Source organism: Lissotriton helveticus, chromosome 9, assembly GCF_964261635.1.
Source record: "Lissotriton helveticus chromosome 9, aLisHel1.1, whole genome shotgun sequence".
Classification (NCBI taxonomy): Eukaryota; Metazoa; Chordata; class Amphibia; order Caudata; family Salamandridae; genus Lissotriton; species Lissotriton helveticus.
Window position 1 is genome coordinate 1012639728 of NC_136070.1, and position 25325 is coordinate 1012665052.

General features: G+C 46.5%; 1 long non-coding RNA gene across 1 annotated transcript in view; it reads right to left on the bottom strand.

Moving 5' to 3' along the window:
- Nucleotides 1-25325, bottom strand: part of LOC144783122 (uncharacterized) — a 124495-nt gene that overhangs the window by 93621 nt on the left and 5549 nt on the right. Inside the window, exon 2 of the long non-coding RNA XR_013601414.1 lies at nt 20471-20627. This is a non-coding gene — a long non-coding RNA (uncharacterized LOC144783122). The remainder of the gene's footprint in view (nt 1-20470; nt 20628-25325) is intronic.

Here is a 25325-nt window from a genome sequence, read left to right on the forward strand (position 1 = left end):
ACGCGAAAAGTACGCGAAGCGGTGCGCTGTTACAGATATATATCTTTTTTTGAACGTTAATTTCTCAAAATCCACTGAAGCACATATATTGAGACCTAGCAAAGGCACATCGGGCTACCAGTCCCTACAATTTTGCCAAGTTTCGTGCAAATCCATTCAGCCGTTCGATTATTATTATTATTATTTTTTTTTGCCCCGCGGGGCCCTTTTAAAACCTCCACATCAAACCTAGGGGGTCAGCGAGGATCTACTATTCCCCCTTATGGTCATTTGCCCCTTCGCTTTGGCCTCCTCTTGTCTCTCGATCCTACCGAGAGACAAGATGGCGGCCGCTACGGACTGTTTGGAATGTTGACAGACGCCGGAGAACCAATCAGCTTCGCTTCACAAAGCTCCGTTGCGCGAAAAGTACGCGTCCTGGAGCGCTGCCCGGTCTGCTGTTACAGATATATATCTTTTTTTAAACGTTAATTTCTCAAAATCCACTGTAGCACATATATTGAGACCTACAAAAGGCACATCGGGCTACCAGTCCCTACAATTTTGCCAAGTTTCGTGCAAATCCATTCAGCCGTTCGGGCTAAAAGTGAGGCCAACCGCCCTATGGAAAACTCAATGTTAAAAACACGTTTTGGGACCCCCCTTTTTTCTCGACCCCCCCTGGACGAACCCCCCCCCCAATTTTCAGGGGCTGCTCAGAAACAAAATGTGCCATTTTCCAGAAAATTTCAGCCAATTCCGTCCACAAACGCCAAAGTTATTAGACATAGAATTTTCCAAAAACCCATAGAGAAAAAATCCTGGGCCCTTTTAAAACCTCCACATCAAACCTAGGGGGTCAGCGAGGATCTACTATGCCCCCTTATGGTCATTTGCCCCTTCGCTTTGGCCTCCTCTTGTCTCTCGATCCTACCGAGAGACAAGATGGCGGCCGCTACGTACTGTTTGGAATGTTTACAGACACCGGAGAGCCAATCAGCTTCGCTTCGCAAAGCTCCGTAACGCGAAAAGTACGCGAAGCGGTGCGCTGTTACAGATATATATCTTTTTTTGAACGTTAATTTCTCAAAATCCACTGAAGCACATATATTGAGACCTAGCAAAGGCACATCGGGCTACCAGTCCCTACAATTTTGCCAAGTTTCGTGCAAATCCATTCAGCCGTTCGATTATTATTATTATTATTTTTTTTTGCCCCGCGGGGCCCTTTTAAAACCTCCACATCAAACCTAGGGGGTCAGCGAGGATCTACTATTCCCCCTTATGGTCATTTGCCCCTTCGCTTTGGCCTCCTCTTGTCTCTCGATCCTACCGAGAGACAAGATGGCGGCCGCTACGGACTGTTTGGAATGTTGACAGACGCCGGAGAACCAATCAGCTTCGCTTCACAAAGCTCCGTTGCGCGAAAAGTACGCGTCCTGGAGCGCTGCCCGGTCCGCTGTTACAGATATATATCTTTTTTTAAACGTTAATTTCTCAAAATCCACTGTAGCACATATATTGAGACCTACAAAAGGCACATCGGGCTACCAGTCCCTACAATTTTGCCAAGTTTCGTGCAAATCCATTCAGCTGTTCGGGCTAAAAGTGAGGCCAACCGCCCTATGGAAAACTCAATGTTAAAAACACGTTTTGGGACCCCCCTTTTTTCTCGACCCCCCCTGGACGAACCCCCCCCCCAATTTTCAGGGGCTGCTCAGAAACAAAATGTGCCATTTTCCAGAAAATTTCAGCCAATTCCGTCCACAAACGCCAAAGTTATTAGACATAGAATTTTCAAAAAACCCATAGAGAAAAAATCCTAACTATATATACCTACTGGCGACCGCCAGTAGGTAATATATATATTACCTACTGGCGGTCGCCAGTAGGTATATATAGTTAGGACCTAGTTTCCAAAGGAACTCCGCAACATTCTATTGGGAAAAACTTTGGCGCCGGTTAATGAATGTATGCGATTTCTCAAAGAGGATGGCCCGTTACGCTCCGCTCTTTCCCTGAAAGTTTCGGGGGGATTCGTGAAGCGGGGGCCGAGAAAAAAGGGGGTCCCAAAACGTGTTTTCCCCGTGTTATTTTCCATAGGACGATTAGACACGGCTACAGCCCGAACGGCTGAACTGAATTACACCAAACGTGGCAAAATGGTAGGGACTGGTACGCAGTACGGTCTTTTGTTTAAATGGTGTAAATCCCTCCAGTAGTTTTTGAGAAAATTGTATTTGAAAAAATTTATATATCTATAGGCATTGCACCGTGCGCTCACTGTAAGCTTACTATGCTCTGTACCTTCCCGAGTACGAGCTGCATGCTGATTAGCTGCCACTGTCTGTCAACACTCCAAAACAGAAATTGTTGGCAGCATCTTGTGCCTCGGTAGACTGAGGCACAGGAAAGCAGAAAAACAAACGTGTAGAACTCAAAAAGGGGGCAGGTTAGAAGTACCCTGACCCCCTAGGACTGCTCAGGGGGTCCCACAAGGACCCCCCAGGCCCAAAAAAAGTGTGTTTTTTTCTTTGAAAAATAGCGGTGTGCATACGGTGCGCGTACGGTGCGCGCACCCCGTGATTTAAAAAAAAAAAAAAGTTTTTTTGGGGCCTGTGGCGTCCTTGTGGGACCCCCTGAGCAGCCCTAGGGGGTCAGGGTGCTTTTACCCTGCCCCCTTTGCGTGTTTTGCACCTTTGTTTCACTGCTTTCTTGTGCCTTGGTTCTACCGATGCACAAGATGGCTGCCAACACTTCCTGGTTTGGAGTGTTGACAGACAGTGGCAGCCAATCAGCATGCCTTTCACAGTAAAGCAGCATGCTCATTGGCTGTCAACACTTCTAACCAGGAAGTGTTGGCATTCATCTTGTGCTAGGTAGACCGAGGCACAGAAAATCAGAAAAACAAACATGTAGAAAAAAAAGGGGGCAGGGTAGAAGCACCCTGACCCCCTAGGCCTGCTCAGGGGTTCCCACAAGGACCCCCAAGGCCAAAAATGTTTTTTTTTAAAACCCCGGTATGTTTATTTAAAAATTACCCCCAAGGGGGACCAAATCGCGGGGGCATAGTGATAAAGAAGTGTGGGTGGTGCCCAATCCCCCCACACTGCCCCGGGGACCGCTGCCCTCCGGGGCAAAGCAAAGCAGCCCCCTGGCGCATACTGGAGGCACCTGGTGGGTTAGTTGCCCCCCAGGGACCCTCAGTATGCAAGGGGAATTAGTTCCCCCTCTGCAAACATGCCCGGGGGCTGCGTTGCAGAGAGGTGTAAAAATGGGTGTGGCCTCATTACACCTCTCTGCAATGCAGCCCACTGGCTTATACTGGAGGCTCCTGGTGGGCTAGTTGCCCCCCAGGGACCCCCAGTATGCAAGGGGAATTAGTTCCTCCTCTGCAAACGCGCCAGGGGTTGCGCTGCAGAGTGTTGTAAAAAGGGGGCATGCCCTCTGAACACCTGCCTGCAAAAATGTAGTAAATCAGTATAATAAAAATAACAAATAATACATTTAATAATTGTCATTTAAAAAGCCTTCGAAATTAAATGAAAAAAACATAGGTTTCAGGCCTGATATAGTTAGGATTTAGCATTTAAAAAACCATTGAAATTCACACAAAAAACATAGGTTTCAGGCCTTATATAGTTAGGAATTAGCATTAAAAAAATCTTTGAAATTCAGTGAAAAAACCATAGGTTTCAGGCCTTATATAGTTAGGAATTAGCATTTAAAAAACCTTGCAAATTCACTGAAAAAACCATAGGTTTCAGGCCTTATATAGTTAGGAATTAGAATTTAAAAAACCTTGCAAATTCACTGAAAAAAACCATAAGTTTCAGGCCTCATATAGTTAGGAATTAGCATTTAAAAAACCTTTGAAATTCACTGACAAAACCATAGGTTTCAGGCCTTACATAGTTAGGAATTAGCATTAAAAAAACTTTGAAATTCACTCATAAAACTATAAGTTTTAGGGGTGTTATAGTTAGCTGGACATTTCACTCATACAAATCCATTGAAATTGCTCCTATATAGTTAGTTGTACTAACTATATTTCGCGCACCCGCAATCCACTGCTGATGATGTCACATATTAGATCATTCATGACATGATCAGTGACATCACTGATGACATCTCAAATGACATCACTGAGGACATCCCTGATGACATCATCCACGTGACAATCCCATACACCTTTTCATACACTAGTAAAATCTTTCATCAAATACAGAGTATCATATTTGAATCCATTGTCACAGCAATATAAGTATCTAAAAACCCACTCAGTGATTCATAGATGTATACACACATCTAATCACTTACCTGTAGATTCACTCATAATGAACAATAGAACACTATCAAAAATACTTATACACCTATATCGACATTACACACCAACACACATCCTATTCACACATGAAGTCATCCTACTCACTTATGCAAACAAAGGATCATACTTACATATTTACTTAGCTACACACTTATACAAACACCACTTCATCTATTCATTTAGATAGTAAGTCATACTTAGTGAATTATAAAATCACTATTACAAGTATACAAGATCCATTCACTCTCCCATACAAATACTCAGTTAACTAATCAATAACTAATATAGACTTTCACATAGCTAGTAACCAACTGGAGAACCAGTTTACACAACAACTGACAAAGTGATACAGATATTCACACAGTTTAATCACTATCCAGTATATTTAGTGAGACACTATACATTGGTAAACAGTCAATTACACTGCTACTAAATCCTCCATCCAAATATTTATTTTTATATATCTACTCATTCTTCAATGCAAATTGCTATATATATATAATACATATTTAAATAACGAAGCAAACCACATTCACTGGATGATGTCATCAGTGATGTCACTGACCATGTCATGAATGATCTAATATGTGACATCATCAGCAGTGGATTGCGGGTGCGCGAAATATAGTTAGTACAACTAACTATATAGGAGCAATTTCAATGGTTTTGTATGAGTGAAATGTCCAGCTCACTATAACACCCCTAAAACTTATAGTTTTTTGAGTGAATTTCAAAGGTTTTTTAAATGCTAATTCCTAACTATATAAGGCCTGAAACCTATGGTTTTTTCAGTGAATATATATATATATATATACACATATGTGTGTATGTGTATATATATATAAAATAAAAATGAAAATGTTTGTATGTTCAAAATCGTAAATCTCCGAAAGTTCTTGACCGATTGCTTTGAAATTTTGACACAAAATTCGATTAGAATACGCAAGTGTTTTTATATACACACCGTTGGATTTGAATACGCGTGTGTCGAATACGGGCTTGTTTTTAATCGAAAGAATGAACAGACACATAAAAATGTCAATGTTCGATGGTTCAAAATCTTAAATCTCCGAAAGTTCTTCACCGATTGCTTTGAAATTTTGACACAACGTTGGATTCGATTAAGCACTTGTTTATATATACACAATGTTTGATTCGAATATGCGCTTTTTTAAATCGAAAGGCCAAACAGACCCTATCGTCGATTTGGTTGCTGCGCAACAACTACAATGGATGCATAGAGGCAATAGTCTACATATATTAGGATGGACAGTTGGTGTCAGGATGCCAGAGCGGGAAGAGGGTGGAGGGAGGGGGGAGGAGTTGGTTCACTTTGCAACATTAAGAAAGGACGCATAGAGACAATAGTCAACATATATTAGGATGGACATTTGGTGTCAGGATGGCAGACCGGGAAGTGGGTGGAGGGAGGGGGGAGGAGTTGGTTCACTTTGCAACATTAGGAAAGGACGCATAGAGACAATAGTCTACATATATTAGGATGGACAGTTGGTGTCAGGATGGCAGACCGGGAAGTGGGTGGATGGAGGGGGGGGAGTTCGTTCACTTTGAAACATTAGCGCGTGTTTATATATACACAATGTTGGATTCGAATACGCGTGTGTCCAATACGCGCGTGTTTTTAATCAAAAGGCCAAACAGATCCTATCGATTTGGTTGCTGCGCAACAAATACAAGGGACGCATAGAGAGAATAGTCTACATATATTAGGATGGACAGTTGGTGTCAGGATGGCAGACCGGAAAGTGGGTGGAGGGAGGGGGGAGGAGTTGGTTCACTTTGCAACATTAAGAAAAGACGCATAGAGACAATAGTCTACATAGATCAGGATGGACAATTGGTGTCAGGATGGCAGACCGGGAAGTGGGTGGAGGGAGGGGGGAGGAGTTGGTTCACTTTGCAACATTAGTGCGGGTTTATATATACACAACGTTGGATTCGAATACACGCGTGTACAATACGTGCGTGTTTTTAATGGAAAGGCAGAACAGACCCAATCGATTTGCTTGATGCGCAACAACTACAAGGGATGCACACAGACAACAGTCACAAAAACATATTGTATACCCACAAGCATTGTGACATTAAACATATTAGAAACGTGTGCTTACTCTTTTCTTTCTCTTCCATTTACCCAGACTGAGCCACAGCAACACGTGGCTAGGTACAGAAACGCATCGAACGTCCCTTTTGTTTTTTGCTCTTGGTGTTAGAGGAGAAAAAAGGAAAAAATAAATATATTTTAAAACTTGCCTTTCCGTGCTGTAGAATCCCTCTGTGCCGTGGATACTCTGGTGGGGGGACACTGCCAAGTTGTTCTGAAGATATATATATGTGGTACATGTATTTTGAACTTACCAGTCATGTGATCGGAAGTATTTAAAAAAGCATGCTGTAAATGCACTGGGCTAAATAGATTGGTTTCCACCTGTGATCAAGGCTGATAGAGACGCCGAAACGCGTAAGGACTTTGGAAACTGTGCGTGACTTTGCCTGTGATTAAAAGCAATAACTCCGGCAACGGGCCTTAATCATTGTTTTCTTTGTGAGATTAAGACGGGCTGCTCCGTGCCCGTTTCTGAGGCCGCCCTGAAGGGTTGGAGGCTCCTATCTTCGGAGGATCTTGTGTTTCATATTAATGGGGAGTATGACCCACTCACGTTCACTTGCCCACGAGAGGAGATGCTACATAGCGAAGGAGTGAACATGTTGGAAGGGATTTGGAGAGGAATTCATTACCTCTACAATCATGCCGGAGGACAGGCTTTTTTGAAAGGCACACTGCAGTAAGTGAGCACTGCGCTGAAACTGTATCTCACATTATGGTGTGGAGAACATTTTGTACTTATCCCGATGCATGCCTAATGAACACATTAAGAACTGTAAAGAACACATTAAGAACTGTAAAGAACAACGCAAATGAAGTGCATTGCATTGTGGTACATGTATTTTAAAATTACCAGTCATGTGATCGGAAGTATTTAAAAAAGCACGCTGTAAATGCACTGGGCTAAATAGATTGGTTTCCACCTGTGATCAAGGATGCTAGAGACGCCGAAACACGTAAGGGCTTTGGAAACTGTGCGTGACTTTGCCTGTGATTAAAAGCAATAACTCCGGCAATGGGCCTCAATCTGTGTTTTCTTTGTGAGATTAAGACGGGCTGCTCCGTGCCCGTTTCTGAGGCCGCCCTGAAGGGTTGGAGGCTCCTATCTTCGGAGGATCTTGTGTTTCATACATACATATATATACAGCCTGTTTTTCACTGTTGGAAAGGCACATGAATATATATATATGAATATATATGTATATATATATATTCTTCATGTGCCTTTCAAACAGTGAAAAACAGGCTCCAAAACAGCTCAGGTTTGCGATACGCTCGACTTTTATCAGTAACATGTTTTAGCAGTAAATGCAACCTTTTTCACAACAGCAAACAATCGCCGTTTTGCGGTTTATATCCATAGTTTTTTGGAATTGCTAAAGTGACGTGTGCATAGAAACAATAGAAAGACTCACAGTAGTACAAAATCCACAAGTGCTCCTGATTATAAAGAGGTCCCTAACAAGAAGAAGTCTGGGGCAGAGTACAATATCTGCCTACCCACACAATCAAGCCCAAGTGGGCTGACTACCTAAACATTTATGTTAGTTTGAGCCCTTTAAGATTACAGCTGCACTTTCTGCAGAACCTTGCTACAGTGTCTTTCACATTACAATACAAATTCGAGCAGTCAGTGTACCCAACATTTCTCCGGGCCAATGCTTCCTAAAAATCAAACAGATGTGAAAAACTTAAAAAATACCAAAAACATTTGTGTAAATGTGATAAAAATAAAAATGAAATTAAAAGAGATATATGCCAAATGACATACCCATAAAGGGACATTTATCCCCATCTGCACTGCATGACTACACAAGATGTCTACATGCGTTATCTTTGGAGGCGGATAAGAGAACTAGTCTATGAAAGGTCACTGCATAGTGCTGTGCCTACAGATGTACAAACAGATTTTCTTCAATGTTCAGGCCTAGGGGTGTCTAGGTATTCAATCTGAGTATGTACCTGGACTCCAGCTCTCAACTGCCACCTCTGACACTAGTAGGGACTGCATCTAGGAGAAAGTAACAAAGGTCACCATCTCTACCCCCATGGACCTTCTCAAAATGTCGCACCACAGGGTAGGTGGGGTTCTTGTTCCTAATGACCCTGATATGCTGCAGGACTTGCAAATGTACCTTAAGAATAGTGTTCCCTACATACCAGCCGTGGTCTGTGCAGGTAACAGCAGTGGGACAGTGGAACAGTGGGGTTGGTTTAGGGGGGATTTCGAGGGACGATGCCGAGAGAAAATTAATTATTGATTTAATTTTCCCTCTGCATCGTCCCTCGAAATCCCCCTTATTGGGCCCCACCGTCCCACAGCTGTTACCTGCACGGACCATGGCTGCTACGTACATGATCGTGATTGTACTTCTAAATACATCCACTACAAAGTTCCCCTACCTAAGCTCCTTCCTGGAAGGTTTCAGGGTGAGCCATCCAGTGGGGGTTGAGAGAAAAAGAGGCGGTCCCAAAACTAATGCAGAATACAGCACTCATAGAAAGAGGAAAAAGCCTTTTGTGATTGTTTTTGTGCAGGAAGGGAAACCTTCCTGCACAAAAAATAATCATCCCCACAACTCAGGCACCCTTACACCATGGTGCAAAGCTGTCTGCATTAGTGTATGGAAGCACATTGTGCACCAGGCAGGGAAAAAGGACAGGAATGCACTGTGTCTGATAGATGCAGTGCATTCCTGCCCTTTTCCTTTGCTGTAGCACAGCGCAGCAGGAAGCCCTGCGTTGTGCCCTATGGCAAAAAGCCATAGATTAGGCCCTTCGTATCTAAGGGATAACCACTGTGAAGATAATAAATGTATATTATTTTTAACACATTTGTATGATTTCGGAGGACTCTCACGAGATTGTGAATAGTAAAAAGAAGTAGATGAGTTCTCAATGCACTCTATCAGTAGGAAAACGTTTTGTGGTCCCTATTTTTTAGAAGAAGTGTGAAACAGATATGTACTGTGGTTTAGGAGGTTAGATCTCATGAGACTCTCCTGGGATACTGAAAAGTAGGAAGGAGTAGGTGATGTTTGAATACAATCTGCTATGCAAAGTTATTGTTGTATGAAGGAATCTTACTCAAGATTATGTTTATCATACTATACTATTTATACTCATTGGTTTGAGAAGAGTTGTAAGTAGAATTAAGGCTCAGCCAAGCCCATCCTACACGCACCATCATGTGAGATAGAGGTCTGAAAGGAGAGCCCAGTCGTTACACACACCCTACGAGGCATGCCCATCATCTGAGCGAGAGAGGTGTGAAAGGAGAGGGCAGTTCTACCCCACACCCTGATATGCACAACCATCATCTTAGAGAGAGGTCTGAAGGGAGCGAAGGGAGAGGCCAGTCCCTCTCCACACCCTAGTATGCAAACCTATCATTACAGAGAGAAGTCTCACCAGGGAGGCCAGCCCCTCCACACTTCCTACTTGGAACACCTGTCATTTGAGAGAAAGATCTGAAGGGAGAGGCAGTCCCTCCCCACAGGTTACCATGCACTAATATAATTGCAGAGAGAGGTCTCAGTAGAGAATCCAGTCCCTCTACACACCCTGGTATGCACACTCATCATCCAAGACAGAGGTCTCAGGGGGAGGCCAGTTACTCTCTATGCTCTACTACTCCCTCCATATATTCTAGTATGCATACCCATCATGCAAGACAGAGGTTTGACTGTAGAGTACAGGCCCTCCCTACCCTCTAATACACACACCTGTGATGTAAGAGAGAGGACTAAGTGAAGAGGCCAATCTCTGCTCATGCCCTACTATATATACTTGTAATCCAAGAGAGAGGTGTCAGTGAAGGGGCCAGTCTCTCCCTACACTCTAGTATGTGCACCTGGAATCGAAGAGAGAGGACTTAGCAGAGGGGCCAGTCCATCCAGACATCCTACTACGGACACTCGTCGTGCAAGAGGGGCTTAGTGGAGAGGCCAGTCCCAAAACACACACACTATTAAGCACAGCTTTCATCTGAGACAGAGGTCTGTGTGGAGAAGCCAGTTTCTCCCCACCCTGTACTACACACACCTGTCATGTAAGAGATGGGTCTCAGTGCAAAGGATGCTCCATCCCACATACTACTATTGCTCTACTATTTTGTTGCAATCGGGGGAGACTCTCGCGAGAGTAGCTCAAAAGCTTTGTCAAATTAGATGCAAAATATTTTAGATAATTATTTTACTTCTTCCAGATTCCCGTAAGATCGAGGGTGACCACTTCATTGAATGTATCTATAGAGTCTTGTGGTGTGTTGGGTTACATGTAAACCTAGTTTAAAAGGATGCTGATTGGTTCTGTGCAGCTCAAGATAGAGCAATGCTAATAATTGGCCTTGGAATTCCTGAGACCACTGTATTATCAATCAACCCTCTGACAAAGGGGGACATGTGGTCTTATGGGATGTCAACAAATATCTGGGAGAGGCACATAGGTAGCTAGAGAACACTAACAATTTGAGAAGAGCATGCATAACTCCTACTGTTCAGCAATTGACAAATTTATCACACATTGCTAAGAGGGTGAAAGGAGAGGGGGCTTTTAAGCACAGATGAATATCAATTTTTATATGTCAAAGAACTGGTTGCAACGTTGTTTTTATATGCTAACCAAAGTGCACAAAGACAGAGAGGAGCCAATCATCTCAGCCAATGGGAGTCTACTGGAAACTTCTATTTACCTGGACTTCTTTCTTCTATCTTACTTTCTAGCCTTACCGTCATATTGCAGGGATAGCACAGATTTCATTACCAACATCTCAGCTATCCTGTGGCAGCAGGATTACACCCTGGAAACTTTGGACGTAATGTCCCTTTATACATGCATTGATCCTAACCTTAGGATTCAGGCCTACAGACACTTCTTTAGAGACAAACCCATACACAACAATGACCACTCCACGATGTTGTTGCCTTGTTGGATTTGTTGTGGTTATGTTTGGAGAAGGATTTCTTTATATTTGATGATGTTTGGTACTGTCATCTGGTTGGGATTACCATGGGAAGTTGCTTCACTCCCAGCGGCGCTTGCATTTTCATGTGGATGGTGTGAGGAGCAGTGTGTATGGGTCGATGCTATTGAGAGATGGACAAAACGCATTGCTTTTTGGACCAGTTATATAGATGACTTGTTCATAATATGAGAGGGTCCCAAACAAGCACTACCCAAATTATTTAACACACATAGCCCACATTTACCTAAATCAGCCATTCACACATAGTATTCATAACAATGAGATGGACTTTCTTGACGTATTTATCAAGATAGTGGATGGCAACATACAAACCAGCCTGTTCTCTAAAAGGACGTAGGAAATAGTACTTTCCACGCTGACAGCAACCATCCCCATAAATTAAAATGGATTTTCACATTTGGGGAATTATTTAGGGCGAAGCGTAACTGCAGTGCTGGACAGGCTTACAAAGAAGAGGGACAAATGAGAATTAGATTTGGAGCAAGGGGCTACCCTTACAGGGTACTAAGAGCTGTGAGTGATACATCAGCTCATGCTATGAGAGCAGGCCTCTTGACTAAAAAACAGAAGAAAGAGCAGGACCCCCGCACATTCAGACTACTCATGACTTTTAGCAGTGATTCTGAAGCCCTCGGGAAGAAGCTGAATGGACAATGGCATCTTGTTAGGGCATACCCAATCATAGGGAGCGCCATGTTCCCTCATCCGTTTGTCACATATCGTAAATCTGAATCCTTACAAGATTTTCTTGTACACAGTTACACCAACACACCAGAAACACAGGGAGGTTGACTGCATGAACAAAATGGCTTCCACAAGTGTGATAGATTTAAGGCCTGCATGGGAAGAGTAATCAGAAGGAATATCAACTCCCCACTGGTAGGACCCACTGCATGAAAAAGTTTATAACATGAAGAAGTGATTATGTTGTATATGTCCTGCAGTGTCCATGTTTCAACAAATATTTGGCAGTACCATCTGCTCAGTCAAGAAAAGAGAGTTGGATCACTATAAAGCTAGTAAGAATGTTGATGTGCATGTTTGAGAGGTGAATCTTAGGGCGGAATTCCTCTGTGTTTATATGCAACTCTGCAGAATTACACGTAGTTCAACTCCGCGAACTCTGCCCACCCCTAGTACCAAGGGCCTTGTGGCCAGGGAAGTTCCTTAGGGCTGCAGCATGTATTGTGTCACCCTAAGACACCCCTAACTAAACACAGGCATACTGCCACTACAGCCTGCGTGTTTTGGTGCAGATAAAAGTGACGAGTCAACCTGGCACACATTCTTTGTGCCAGGCCTGCCAGTACTGCAAGAGGCATAGGCAATAAACCCTTACAGCAGGCCTTACAACCCTTAGGGCATGGTGCACTATAGCTTAAGTGAGGGTATAGCTGCATGAGCAAATATGCCCCTATAGTATCTAAGTCCATTCTTAGACATTATATGTGCACAGTCAAGTCATACTGAGTACATGGGCTGGGAGCTTGTCACAGCGAATTCCACAGCCCCACGATGGCTTTACTGAATTCCAGGAGGTTTGTCATGAAACATCTCAGCTTAATCAACCCACACTGATTCCAGTGTTGGATTTAGAGAGAAATGCACTCAGACGGCACCTCAGAGGTGGCCCCTGAAATCCTACCATCTCTCTAGTGTGTGCCTGACATTTCCCACCAGCCTGCAACCTCTAGACATGTTTCTGCCGCCTTTTGCACTTGTGGGTCAGAAACAAAGCCTACTCTGGGTGGAGGTGCTTCATACTTACACCAAAGCCGGAACACCATAGAAAGGCGGTAAGCCTCAAACGTTTTCCATCCTTTCTTATGCTGTCCAGGGCCTCTCCAGGTAGTGGAGATGCCCCATCCCCCATGACCAAGTCTCATTTCTGGCAGTAAGGTTGGCAGAATAATTTGTATGCAAGAGAGGTGTGTCCCCTCGCAGCCAGGACCACTCCTCAGGGGCCTGAGCTGATGTGTCCCCCTCCTTTGAGATTCCTCCATATTGTTTCCGAGGACTCTAGCCAATCAATCAATCAATCAAAGACATTTATAGAGCGCACTACTTACCCGTAGGGTCTCAAGGCGCTTGGGGGGGGGGGGGGGGATATGCCCCCTCCCGATGACCTATGAAGAACAGGAAAAAGGTGAGCCATGCAGCAGCAAGGACTGAAGACATCAACTACTGTCCTGTCTGCCGCCCTTAAAGATCCTGCTAAAGAAGATCGACTTGTCATGAAGTTCAGCAAACTCCAGAACACTAGGAGGACTGCCTGCCTTTCAAAAAGACTCCTAATCTGCCGTTTCTAGAAGAAAACCAACTTTAAAGACAAAGTGCTCTGCCTGCGGAACCACAAAAACGACCACCTTTGCACCATACTCCCACAGCCCCAGTTCCAGTGGTCCATCAGTCCTGTGAAGATTCCCCAGTGCTTCAGAGCAAAAGGCCACTGTGGGCTGACCCCTGCCGGACTCCACATCAACGCCTGCTGCCTCTGTAATGCGACCCCCCCAAAGCGCGACCTTCACTGGTAAGCTGTTTTCCAATGCCAAAGTTGACCATACCATCCTTCTAAACCGTGTCGAGCAGGCCGGCCTGCGAGGAGCTGCCTTAAAATGGGTCAAATATTTCCTTGCAGACCGCACCCAGGCAGTCAGGCTGGGAGAATTCACTGCTCCCAAACTCCCTTCTACATGCGGGGTCCCACAGGGCTCCTCTCTGTCCCCGCTGCTTTTCAATCTCTACCTCAGACCTCTTATTCACTCACTCAAAAATAGAAATATCACTTTATTCAACTACGCCGACGACCTCCAGATCATCTTTCCTCTCAGCTCCCCCAACGCCGTAAGCGAGTTCCATTCCACCTTGCTCCATATTCAGAGCTGGATGGATATAAACCATCTGAAATTCAACCCAGGCAAGACAGAGCTGGTCCTGCCTGGTGACAGTAAGTTTAGCTGGGGCCCGCATTTCTGGCCGCCTGAACTCGGGCTCCCCCCGGTCCCCTCCTCTTCCGTGAAAAGCTTGGGAATCACCATTGACGCCGACCTCTCGCTTCGCAGACAGGTGGGTGCCGTGATTTCTTCCAGCGTTTATCAGCTACGGAAAATAAAGAAGATCGCTCACCTGCTTACCCACTCTGCTCTGATTCAGGTGGTAATAGCATTAATACTTTCACGGCTCGACTTCTCCAATTTCATTTATCTTGGCCTACCTGCCGGTCTGCTAAAAAGGCTTCAAATGGTCCAAAATCAAGCAGCCAGACTGGTATACAAACTACCTAAGCGGTCGTCAGCCAGACCTTGCCTTGCACAACTCCATTGGCTCCCTATAGCCCAGAGAGTGTCCTTCAAGACGGGTTGCTTGTCCTTCAAGGCTATGCACGGCAACAGCCCCAAATTTATCAGCAGCAGGCTCACCAAATACATTCCGCGGTGCAGCCTTCGCTCCGCCCACCACCTCCTGCTTACCACCTCGTCTTTCAGACGAAACGTCTGGGTGGCTGCAGCTTCTCCCATCTGGCCCCAAGAGTCTGGAACTCCCTGCCTCTGGTACTCAGAAGCTGTGATGACCTCATCAGCTTCAGAAAATCCTTGAAAACATGGCTATTCGTGCAAGCGGTTGGTTAAGTGTCTTGGCCACAACAGCCTTCTGTCCCCAGCGCCATGAAACCCAAGGGTGTACATGCGCTTAATAAATACCTGTTAACAGAACATAACATAACCCCTGAACCTGAGCCCCTGGGCATTAGAGAGATCAACCAACAGTGTCCTGGCTCTCCAACATTTTCCAATTTACCTGCCCAGCTATAGGTCTCCTTCGATCAACCTCCTGACCTGAGCTTTCAGGATTTTTCAGTTTGAGATTTCCTATTGATTTGCATTGGGCACCAAAGCTGTGCTGGCACTCCACACCCGGCCGCCCCTGTGCCGATGGAGGTGTAATTTTGGTGCTGCCTTGTGGCCCCCCTGTGCTTGCCTCAACCCCTGGAGATGGAATGACAACATCGTTCTACTTATCTGTCAGTAGTACCACTTAGATTGCCCCCTTTTTCCATTGGATAGCATTGGCACCAGATCCTGAGTTTAACCTCTGCACCCGGCCGCCCCAATGCCACTGATATTGCAGTTTTGTCACTTACTTGAAGATCACCTGATACTGATTCTTTATCCCAAAACTGAATATCATAAATTGTTTACTTGCTTGCATTTTGCTGATTGTGTTTACTCAGCTAGGATAACATTGTATTGTTGAAAAATGCAGTGTCCACTTTTTACATTGAAAGTCATTGATATTGCCAAACGTATTGACATGCAACAAAGCATTTTTGGTTCTATAAAATAAATATACTAAAAGTAATATGATTACCTACTATTGGTCTCGGATTTAGTCACTGAGTGTGTTTCTTTTCTTGCCTCTTTGTGTACAACAAATGCTTATCACTGCCCTCTGATAATCCTAACTGCTTGCACACGCTAATACAAAGGAGAGCATTAGTATTATCTACCTGAGCCTCTCTAAAGCCATTGGGGATCAACTGGACTCTGTGTAAACTATACTTAATTTTGGTATACTCTATACAGAGCTAGCTTCCTACATAACCTATCTGGTGGACCTTAAGTTCAAGTTCAAGTTTAAAATTTGTATAGCGCACTACTCACCCAGAGGGTCTCAAGGCGCTTGAGGGAGGGGGTACTTTACTTATCGAATATCCAAGTTTTTAGTTGTTTTCTGAAGGAGAGGTGGTTCTGTGTAAGGCGGAGGTGGGTGGGGAGAGAATTCCAGGTCTTGGCCGCTAAGTAGGAGAAGGATCATCCCCCCATGGTGGATCTTTGGATGCGTGGAATTGCGGCGAGGGCTTGATTGGCCGATCATAGTTGGCGGGTGGGGGTGTAAAAGGACAGGCGCGTGTTGAGGAATTCTGGTCCTAGGTCGTAGAGGGCTTTGTGTGCGTGGGTGAGGAGGCGGAACGTTATTCTCTTGTTGGCGGGAGCCAGTGGAGGTCTTTCAGGTGACTGGAAATATGAGCTTGGCGGGGGATGTCTAGGATGAGTCTGGCCGAGGCGTTTTGGATGCGTTGGAGTTTTTTCTGTAGTTTGGCTGTGGTTCCGGCGTAAAGGGTGTTTCCGTAGTCCAGTCGGCTTGTGACCAGTGCATGGGTGAACGTCTTTCTTGTTTCGATGGGGATCCAACGTAAGATTTTTTTGAGCATACGTAGGATGTTGAAGCAAGATGATGAGACGGCTTTGACTTGTCTGGTCATTGAGAGGGAGGAGTCCAGGATGAAGCCCAGGTTACATGCGTGGTCTGTCGGTATGGGTGCGGTTCCCAGGGCCGGTGGCCACCATGAGTCGTCCCAGGCGGAGGGGGATGATCCTAAGATGAGGACTTCCGTTTTGTCCGAGTTCAGTTTTAAACGGCTGTTCTTCATCCATTCGGCTACTTCTTTCATCCCTTCGTGTAGGTTGGTTTTGGCGGTATTTGGGTCTTTGGTGAGGGAGAGGGTCAACTGGGTGTTGTCTGCGTAGGAGATGATGTTGAGGTTGTGTTGGGGCGCGATGGATGCGAGGGGACTCATGTATACGTTGAAGAGGGTGGGACTCAGTGATGATCCTTGTGGTACGCCGCAGGTGACTTCGGTGGCCTCTGATCTAAAAGGGGGGAGGGGGACTCTCTGCGTTCTTCCGGCGAGGAACGAGATGATCCAGTCCAGTGCTTTTCCTTGTGTTCCGACGTTGCTGGGGCATTGTATAAGGGTGCTATGACAGACTGTGTCGAAGGCTGCGGAGAGGTCAAGTAGGATGAGGGCAGCTGTTTCTCCGTTGTCCAGTAGAGTTCGAATGTCGTCAGTTGCTGCAATGAGGGCGGTCTCGGTGCTGTGTTTGGCTCTGAAGCCGGACTGAGAAGGGTCGAGGGCATTGTTGGATTCGAGGAAGGCGGCGAGCTGATTGTTGACGGCTTTTTCGATTACTTTTGCAGGGAATGGGAGGAGCGAAATGGGGTGGTAGTTCTTAAGTTCAGTGGGGTCTGCTGTGGGTTTCTTCAGGAGGGCGCTGAGTTTGGCATGTTTCCAGCTTTCCGGGAAGGTAGCGGAGTTGATGGAGCAGTTGATGACGTCTCGGAGATGGGGTGCGATAATGGAGTCTGCTTTGTTGAAAATGTGGTGGGGGCATGGGTCGGTTGGCGATCCTGAGTGGATGGTGTTCATTAGGCGGATGGTGTCTTCAGTGGTGATTGGGTTCCAGGCGCAAAGGTTGTTGGAGGATGATTTTAGTTCGGAGGTGGGTGGGGTGGACTGGTCTCCAAAGCTGTTATGTATGTCAGCGATTTTGTTGTGGAAGAACGAGGCTAGAGAGTCGCAGAGGTCTTGGGAGGCAGTGATGTCGTTGGTGCCGACGGTGGGGTTGGTAAACTCTTTGACGATGTTGAATAGTTCTTTGCTGTTGTGGGCGTTGTTGTTGAGTCGATCCTTGAATGCTGATTTCTTGGTGGATCGGATCAGTTGGTGGTGTTTTCGGGTGGCGTTCTTGAGGGTGGCTAGGTTGTCAGTGGTTGGGTTTTTTCGCCAGGCTTTCTCGAGGGTGCGACAGATCTTCTTGGATTTCTTAAGGTCATCATTGAACCAGGGGGCTTTTTTGCTACCTTGTTTGGTTTGATTGTTTTTCAAGGGTGCTAATTCGCAGCGCTGTGGGAGATCCATTGTGTGAGGTTGGTGGCTGCTTGGTTTGGGTCCGATGAATTGGCAGGAGGGTTTTGGTGGAGCGATGTGAAGAGCTGGTCAGTGGTGATTTTGTTCCAGTTTCTGCTGGTAATTGGTTGTGGGTGGTTGTAGGGCGTAGTCTTTTTGTAGTTGAAGTGAACGCAGCTGTGGTCCGTCCAATGGAGGGCTGTGGTGTGATTGAAGGAGATGTGCTTGCTGGAGGTGAAGATTGGGTCGAGCGTGTGCCCGGCATAGTGGGTGGGGGTGTCAACAAGTTTTTTGAGTCCGAGATTGGTGAGGTTGTCCAGAAAGGTGGTGGTGTTGCTGTCGTTGTTCTTTTCCAGGTGGAAGTTGAGGTCTCCCAGTAGAATGTAGTCCTCGGAGGGGAGGGCGTGTGGGCTGATGAAGTATGTGATGTCTTTGCAGAAATGTGTGCGGGGTCCTGGTGGTCTGTAGATGAGGGTGCCTCTGAGTGTGGTCTTGGGGTCGGTGTGGATCTGGAAGTGAAGGTGTTCGGCGGCTGCGAGGTTATCGTCGGAACTGGTCGTGATGCGGATGGTGTTCTTGTGGACGATGGCGATGCCTCCTCCTGTTTGGTTGGTGCGGTCTTTTCAGATGATCTTGAAGCCGTCCGGGATGGCTATGGCGATGTCGGGCGCTGATGAGGCGTTCATCCAGGTTTCTGTAAGAAAGGCGACGTCCGGCGATGTGGTGTCGAGTAGGTTCCAAAGTTCAATGGCGTGTCTGTGGACCGAGCGGGTGTTGAGCAGGATGCACTTCAGGTGGTTGTTGTCGGAGTTCTGTTTGGAGTTTGTGGATTTGGTGTGGGTCCTGATGCAGTCGAACTTGCAGGAGTGGCAGGTGAAGGGTCCATGGGTGAGTCCTGGGGCGGCTTGTAGCAGTTAGGGAGTCGGCCGGGGTTGAGTGCTGAGAGGGTAGCGGCGTCGTATGTTATGCGGGTGGAGTGGGTTTTGCGGGGGCCAGGGGATCTGGCGCTGGGCGCGGTCCAGGCGCGGACGGGCGTAGACGGGCTTAGCTTTGCAATGCAGTGCGCGCAGCGAAATTCGTTTGATTTATTTAAATGTTTACTTACCTGCAAACCTCCATTATCCATACATTACTAACCCCCACCCTGCCCCTCCCCCTCCCCACGTCACTGCCCCGGCAGGTACTCCCCTACCGACCACGGCTGGGTCAGAGCTAGTGCTCTCAGAGGACAGAGACAAAGCCTGCTCTTGGCAGAGGTGCTTTACACCCAATCTAGGATAGGATGGCCTTCCAGGGAGGGAAGCTTCAAAAGCCATGCCGCTGTTGAAATCCAACCCGGGAACCTCCAGATAGTGAGTTGGCCAGGCCCCCTTTCCTGCTCCACTTTTGGTGGGAGGTAAGGTAAGGATTGAGAGGAGGGTCCCCACTTAGCCTACACCACCCCTAAGGTGGGGCAGGCAAGGTGAAACCCTCTCCTGAATGTCTCCATCTTGGGATGGTGAGAAAACCTCCTATTGGGGCTTCGGTAAAGCAGGAAGTGGTCACTAAAGGGTGTAGACAACCTAAAGGTAAGTAGCCCATTTGCTATTACCTGTCTCCCCTTGTAACGTCCCATAATTCAGTATTTAGTTGGTACCCCGAGACCTGAACATCAGATTTGATGGACAAGTGAAGACCAGGACAAAGAAGATCCACTGCTCGAGAACCATAGCCCTGCTGCAGAAGAAAAAGGGTCCAAACCCTGTCTGCTGCTCCCAGGAGTTGGCAATTGCTGGTTTTGTGTTGTCCTAAGCCTGAAAGGACTCCAGGTACCCCAGAGCACCTCCAGCCTTCAAGAAATTGCTCTGAAGTTCCCTTGGAGTAAAGGTATTACTCCCTTGCATCCCGCAGGCAACAATCCCATGCAGTCTGGTTTGTAGATGTGCTGCCCTCTAATGACCTCGATGCAGCACCGAAGCAAGGAAAGGTACAACAGCTCCAGTGGGTTGGATCTGTCTCCCCACCAAGTTTGGAGACACCAGGACCTACCGGAGCTGTGGCGTACCAATACCCGGGATACCGGATCTGCAACAACAAACACCTAAAAGAAAAGTCCACCCCGGACTCCTGAAGCACCAGAAGTAAGCACCTATCAAGGGATGTCAAGGCTCCTGAGACATATTTCCTGAGTGGCCCAGCTGTCCTCAGATCGCCTCAACAATTTGCCTGCTCCTGACCGCGAGGACCTCAAGGCGCACAACACCAGGCTGACCTGTTCGTTCTGCCCAGCTTCACCGGCCCAGACACCAGCCAAGCAGCCATGCTCACATGATCCCCAGGCTCTTGCGAACTCCTCCCTCCGAGGAGACCCACCAGACTTACATGTAAATCCCTCTGTGCAGTGCTTTTCAAAGTGGCCCTCTTCTTCTTTGCGCACCAGCTTCCACAACCTCAGAACCTTAACACCTCAGCCCCCGGCCGATCCGGGATGCTCCTGAACTTCTCCTGCTGCAACTTTGGACCTGATCCCAACTTCGACCTAAAACGGAAGGTGAACTTCGTGAAAGTATTGCCTGAATTTCTAAGCATTTATCTGCTTTATCCCCATTATTTTCTATGGTGCGTAATTGCTCATAGAAGTGATATATTTATCAAACTTTGCAAAATCGTATCACCGGACGTACTCATCATAGAACTGTGTTGATGGTCTTAACATTATATAAAAATCAACATTATATGCTTAAGTGTGTGTCTCATTTATTGCCTCGGTTAGTACAACAAATGCTTAAAACTACCCTCTGATGAGCCTAACTGCTCACCCTTACTACCACAAAAAGAAAGTTAGTAATATCTACTTTTACCTTTATCTGCCATTTGGGGATTTCTTGCACTCTCTACATTATTAGCTTTTACAGTCCTATGTATCTTTTTACATTTACAGTGGACATTGGGATTAATTTCTATAAACTTCTCCTATTGATTTAATCATATTTTCATATTGCTGGATTGGTATTTCTTTTCATTCGCATGTACTACTCTATTCTACTTGTACAGATATGGGATGTATGACGTTACAACGCATACTTTTACCATGCATGCCTTTACAACGCATAGTGCTTTTGGGCGCTGGATAGTGAATAGTTTAATTTACTATTCCAACTCCAGTCCCCGTGGATAGTAGGGAAGGTGTTGGATAGTAAATTAAATCTATTCCCTATCCTAGAGCCGCCCCCAGCGCAATGCGTTGTAATGGTTTGCTTTGTAAAAGTTGTGTCGTAGAGGCACTGCGCGGTAAAAGTTGCGTTGTAAAGGATGTTCCCCACAGATATGTAATTACCATCAAAAATCGTTTGTATTTTGCACGGTTGCACTTTTGTGTATAATTCATAGTAATAGCTCTTTGGCTTGTTTTATAGCTTTCATATCGATTTATTTATGAAGTACTTGTTAGTGGTATATTTAACCTGGACAATACTGGCACTGCACGCAGCTCTTTATCTTGCCTCAAAGGACTAGCTCTACCCCTGTTGAGCTACAACTTGAGGATGCTGTACTCATTTCCAAGTTTGTTAGGCTAATTGTTCTAGTTGCGCTTTGGCAATTGTACCCAGCACTTTATTGAGATTGTATACTATTTATTTGGCATCTGGAAACAAATAATACCATTGATTGTCTATTATTGTTAAGTTTGGGCCTGGGAGTGTTTTTACTTACAGTTCTCTATATTATCGGGGAATTAGCTGAAGTGACTTAACAAATCCAGGGGCTTTTTATTCTCATTTAATATTGTATGTTTTTATTGTATGGCTTTCTTGTAAAGCTTATCCAATAAACTTGACTTGACTAGTATACTTCATTTTAGTACACTGTACAGAGAGGCAGTATTCTACACTCCTTCTCATGGATGATACAATGCCAGCATCTCCCCTCTTTGCAACCTTCACGAGATCTCACAAAGGAGTCCTCAACTCCTTCGTTTTTCATCCCATACATGTGCTGAAAACACTGCGCTAAATATTTAATTGTTGTACCTTCAAACTGTAAGTTAACAAAGAATAGCGTTTCAAATAACATGACTCTGGTGCATGAAACTAAAAGAAAATTATACACAGCAACCGGGAATATACTTTTCATTTTAAAATCGAGTAAGGCACCTAGGCCTACGAAAGACAATGTTAAAATGCCTGTATGTTAAAGTTAATCAAAAGCATGTGGTTATTTTAGTTTAGTAAATATAAAACAATACATACCATAATGTATGAAAAAATATGTAAAATAATGAATAAATCATGATTATTTCATATAAAAATGTTAAGATTGTAAAAACCTTCACTAATCCTACAGCCATAGACAGTACGTCTTCTCCCTCACCTGCTCTTTGCTTTAGCCTGTGGGGCTTTTTCGAGGAAAAGAATCAGAATATTTATTCTGGGTTTCTCTTAGAGGCACAACCACCCACTCATGTGCAAACACTGATCCCGGAGTCCCTCAGTGCCTTGTCAGAATTTCTCCCTTCGTCAACTGAGGAGTCGTTAAGGGAGCTTTCCAAGTGTAAGTTGAGCTCCCCTGGAGATCCTTGTCCTGCATGTTTTTTAGGTCTCAGACCGTCGCACTGCGTAGCAGTGGGCGGAGCCTGAGATTTATTGTTTCTTAGAGGGGGCTTGGAACCCGCCCCTTTTCTCCATTGGCTGGCCTAGTAAATGCTGGCCAGCCATTGGAGGAGAGGGGTGTCACTCGGTTCAAGCCCCGTCTTTTTCGGATTCGGGGGCTTGTTTTTTGCGTTCTTTCTATCTGTGACGTCATCCGTCACTCAGCAAAAAACACGCCCCCCAGTCTGAAAAGGACGGGGCTCTTTCACGACAGCCTCCGCTCTCCTCCCCATCCCTCGGCATCAATGGCTCAGCTGTCAAGCCGAGTTGGTCTTCAGTGGTGTGCGGTACTTTGCTCCCCGTCGCGTTGTGCCCTGAAGTACAGCTCGGACTGCTAAGGCTGAAGGCGAACCACCTGATATCCGCGGCCCATCGAGCAGTGCTAAAATGGAGCTCTGACCGCAGATATTTCATTGTCTTTGGCTATGAGTCTGAACCCTCGCCATATGCACTTCAACTTTGGGATTTGCTATTCTGACCGAGCCACGCCACTCACCACGGACCTCCTCTGAGTCAGCCTGCTGAACCGCTGCTGCTCGCCGGACCCGCTGCGCGGGTCCCGCTTCGCGGTGTCAGCGGCTGTTTGTATTTTTGCAAGGGCTTTCAGCTGGTGACCGGCAGGGCTGCGAGGAAACTGCGGGTGGACTCCACGGACCAGGAGTCCCCGCGCGCCCGTTTCCAGCTGGGCTCCTCTCCCTGCCGGCCCCGCCCCCATCTACTGCATCTATTTAGTGGCTCTCTGCCCTTCCCTCGGCGGATTTGCTATTCTGACCGAGCCACGCCACTCACCACGGACCTCCTCTGAGTCAGCCTGCTGAACCGCTGCTGCTCGCCGGACCCGCTGCGCGGGTCCCGCTTCGCGGTGTCAGCGGCTGTTTGTATTTTTGCAAGGGCTTTCAGCTGGTGACCGGCAGGGCTGCGAGGAAACTGCGGGTGGACTCCACGGACCAGGAGTCCCCGCGCGCCCGTTTCCAGCTGGGCTCCTCTCCCTGCCGGCCCCGCCCCCATCTACTGCATCTATTTAGTGGCTCTCTGCCCTTCCCTCGGCGGATTTGCTATTCTGACCGAGCCACGCCACTCACCACGGACCTCCTCTGAGTCAGCCTGCTGAACCGCTGCTGCTCGCCGGACCCGCTGCGCGGGTCCCGCTTCGCGGTGTCAGCGGCTGTTTGTATTTTTGCAAGGGCTTTCAGCTGGTGACCGGCAGGGCTGCGAGGAAACTGCGGGTGGACTCCACGGACCAGGAGTCCCCGCGCGCCCGTTTCCAGCTGGGCTCCTCTCCCTGCCGGCCCCGCCCCCTTTGTAACCCGTGGACATTATTAAGAGGTGTGGTCATACCCGCGGCGCGGGAGCGCGCGGGAGCGCCGGGAGAAGCCCGGGACAAGGGCGGGACCGTCTGTGGCCGTCCGGGGCCGTAGGAGGCCGGGCTGGGCCAGGTTATTGACACTTTGTACTGTATTTATTGCCAGCCTATCCTATTGTGTTTTTAAATAACTGTTGAAGGGTTCTGTTATGAGTCAGTCTGCCCCCCCTGGTGTAGGGAACTCGGTTCTCGGTCCACTTGATAAATTTTTAAAAAAATCTACAAAGGAACTTGATATGGACTTACTCCTAGCCGAACGAAGAGCCGAGCGTCGTCGCTCAATTGAGCATCTGAAGAGAAATTCAATGCAGTCTTTAACTGTCTCGAATTTCACCCATGATATGGTTGGGGATGGGCAGAGTTTAATTGATGCTGATGTCACTGACATCAATCAAAGCCCGAGTATATTTAGATTTCCAACTATCTCTCCGCTCTGTGTTAATGCAACTAGTGGCGACCGGCTAGGTTGCCCGCCGGTCGACCACTCTAGCTTTGTGGAGTCTAACATCCCCTCGACCAATCTTATTGACTTGGATTCATGCTCCACGCTGCCCTCCCCTCCACAGTTTGGTTTGGCACCAGGAGATGGTATATCCCCCAAGAGTGGATGTAACAGTAGAGCCAAACCTGTTGTGGCCAAAAGGGCTGCGCGATCACCACCTAGAAAAAGAAGGAGGAAGGGGGGAGTAAAAAGAAAAGGATATAGTGGTCGACCTCCTACACCAGCACCACTATCACCACAACGGGCAGTGGAATTGGCCCCTCCATCTATTACAGAGCCTAAGGCTTTAGATATACAGGGATTGGAGTCCAATGAAATATGTAGTGAAGGGGTTCAGGAGGTGTCTCTTGCCAACCTAGAGAAGCTTATTAAATCGTATATGCTTCCTGTGTTGGAGCGTGTTAGGATACTGGGGGACAAACTGGATCGTTTGCTGGTGACAGTCGAACCCACCCACGCTCCTAGTGGAGAAAAGGTAAAGGGACCCTCCAAGTTAACTCAGGGTATATCGCACGTTGCTGCTAACGTGATTACCTCTTCCAATAGAGCTAATAAACATGTCTCTACTAATGAGAAGGCTTCTGCAAATAACAAAGCATTGGTTTCAGCAGATAAACAACCCCCTGTAGCTAGTACTGCTATAACTCCCGCTAGGGTGGGTGTAAATAACAAACCCCCTGAGAAGGTGGGTGTATCTCAGCAAAGGACTGGGGCGATTAAATC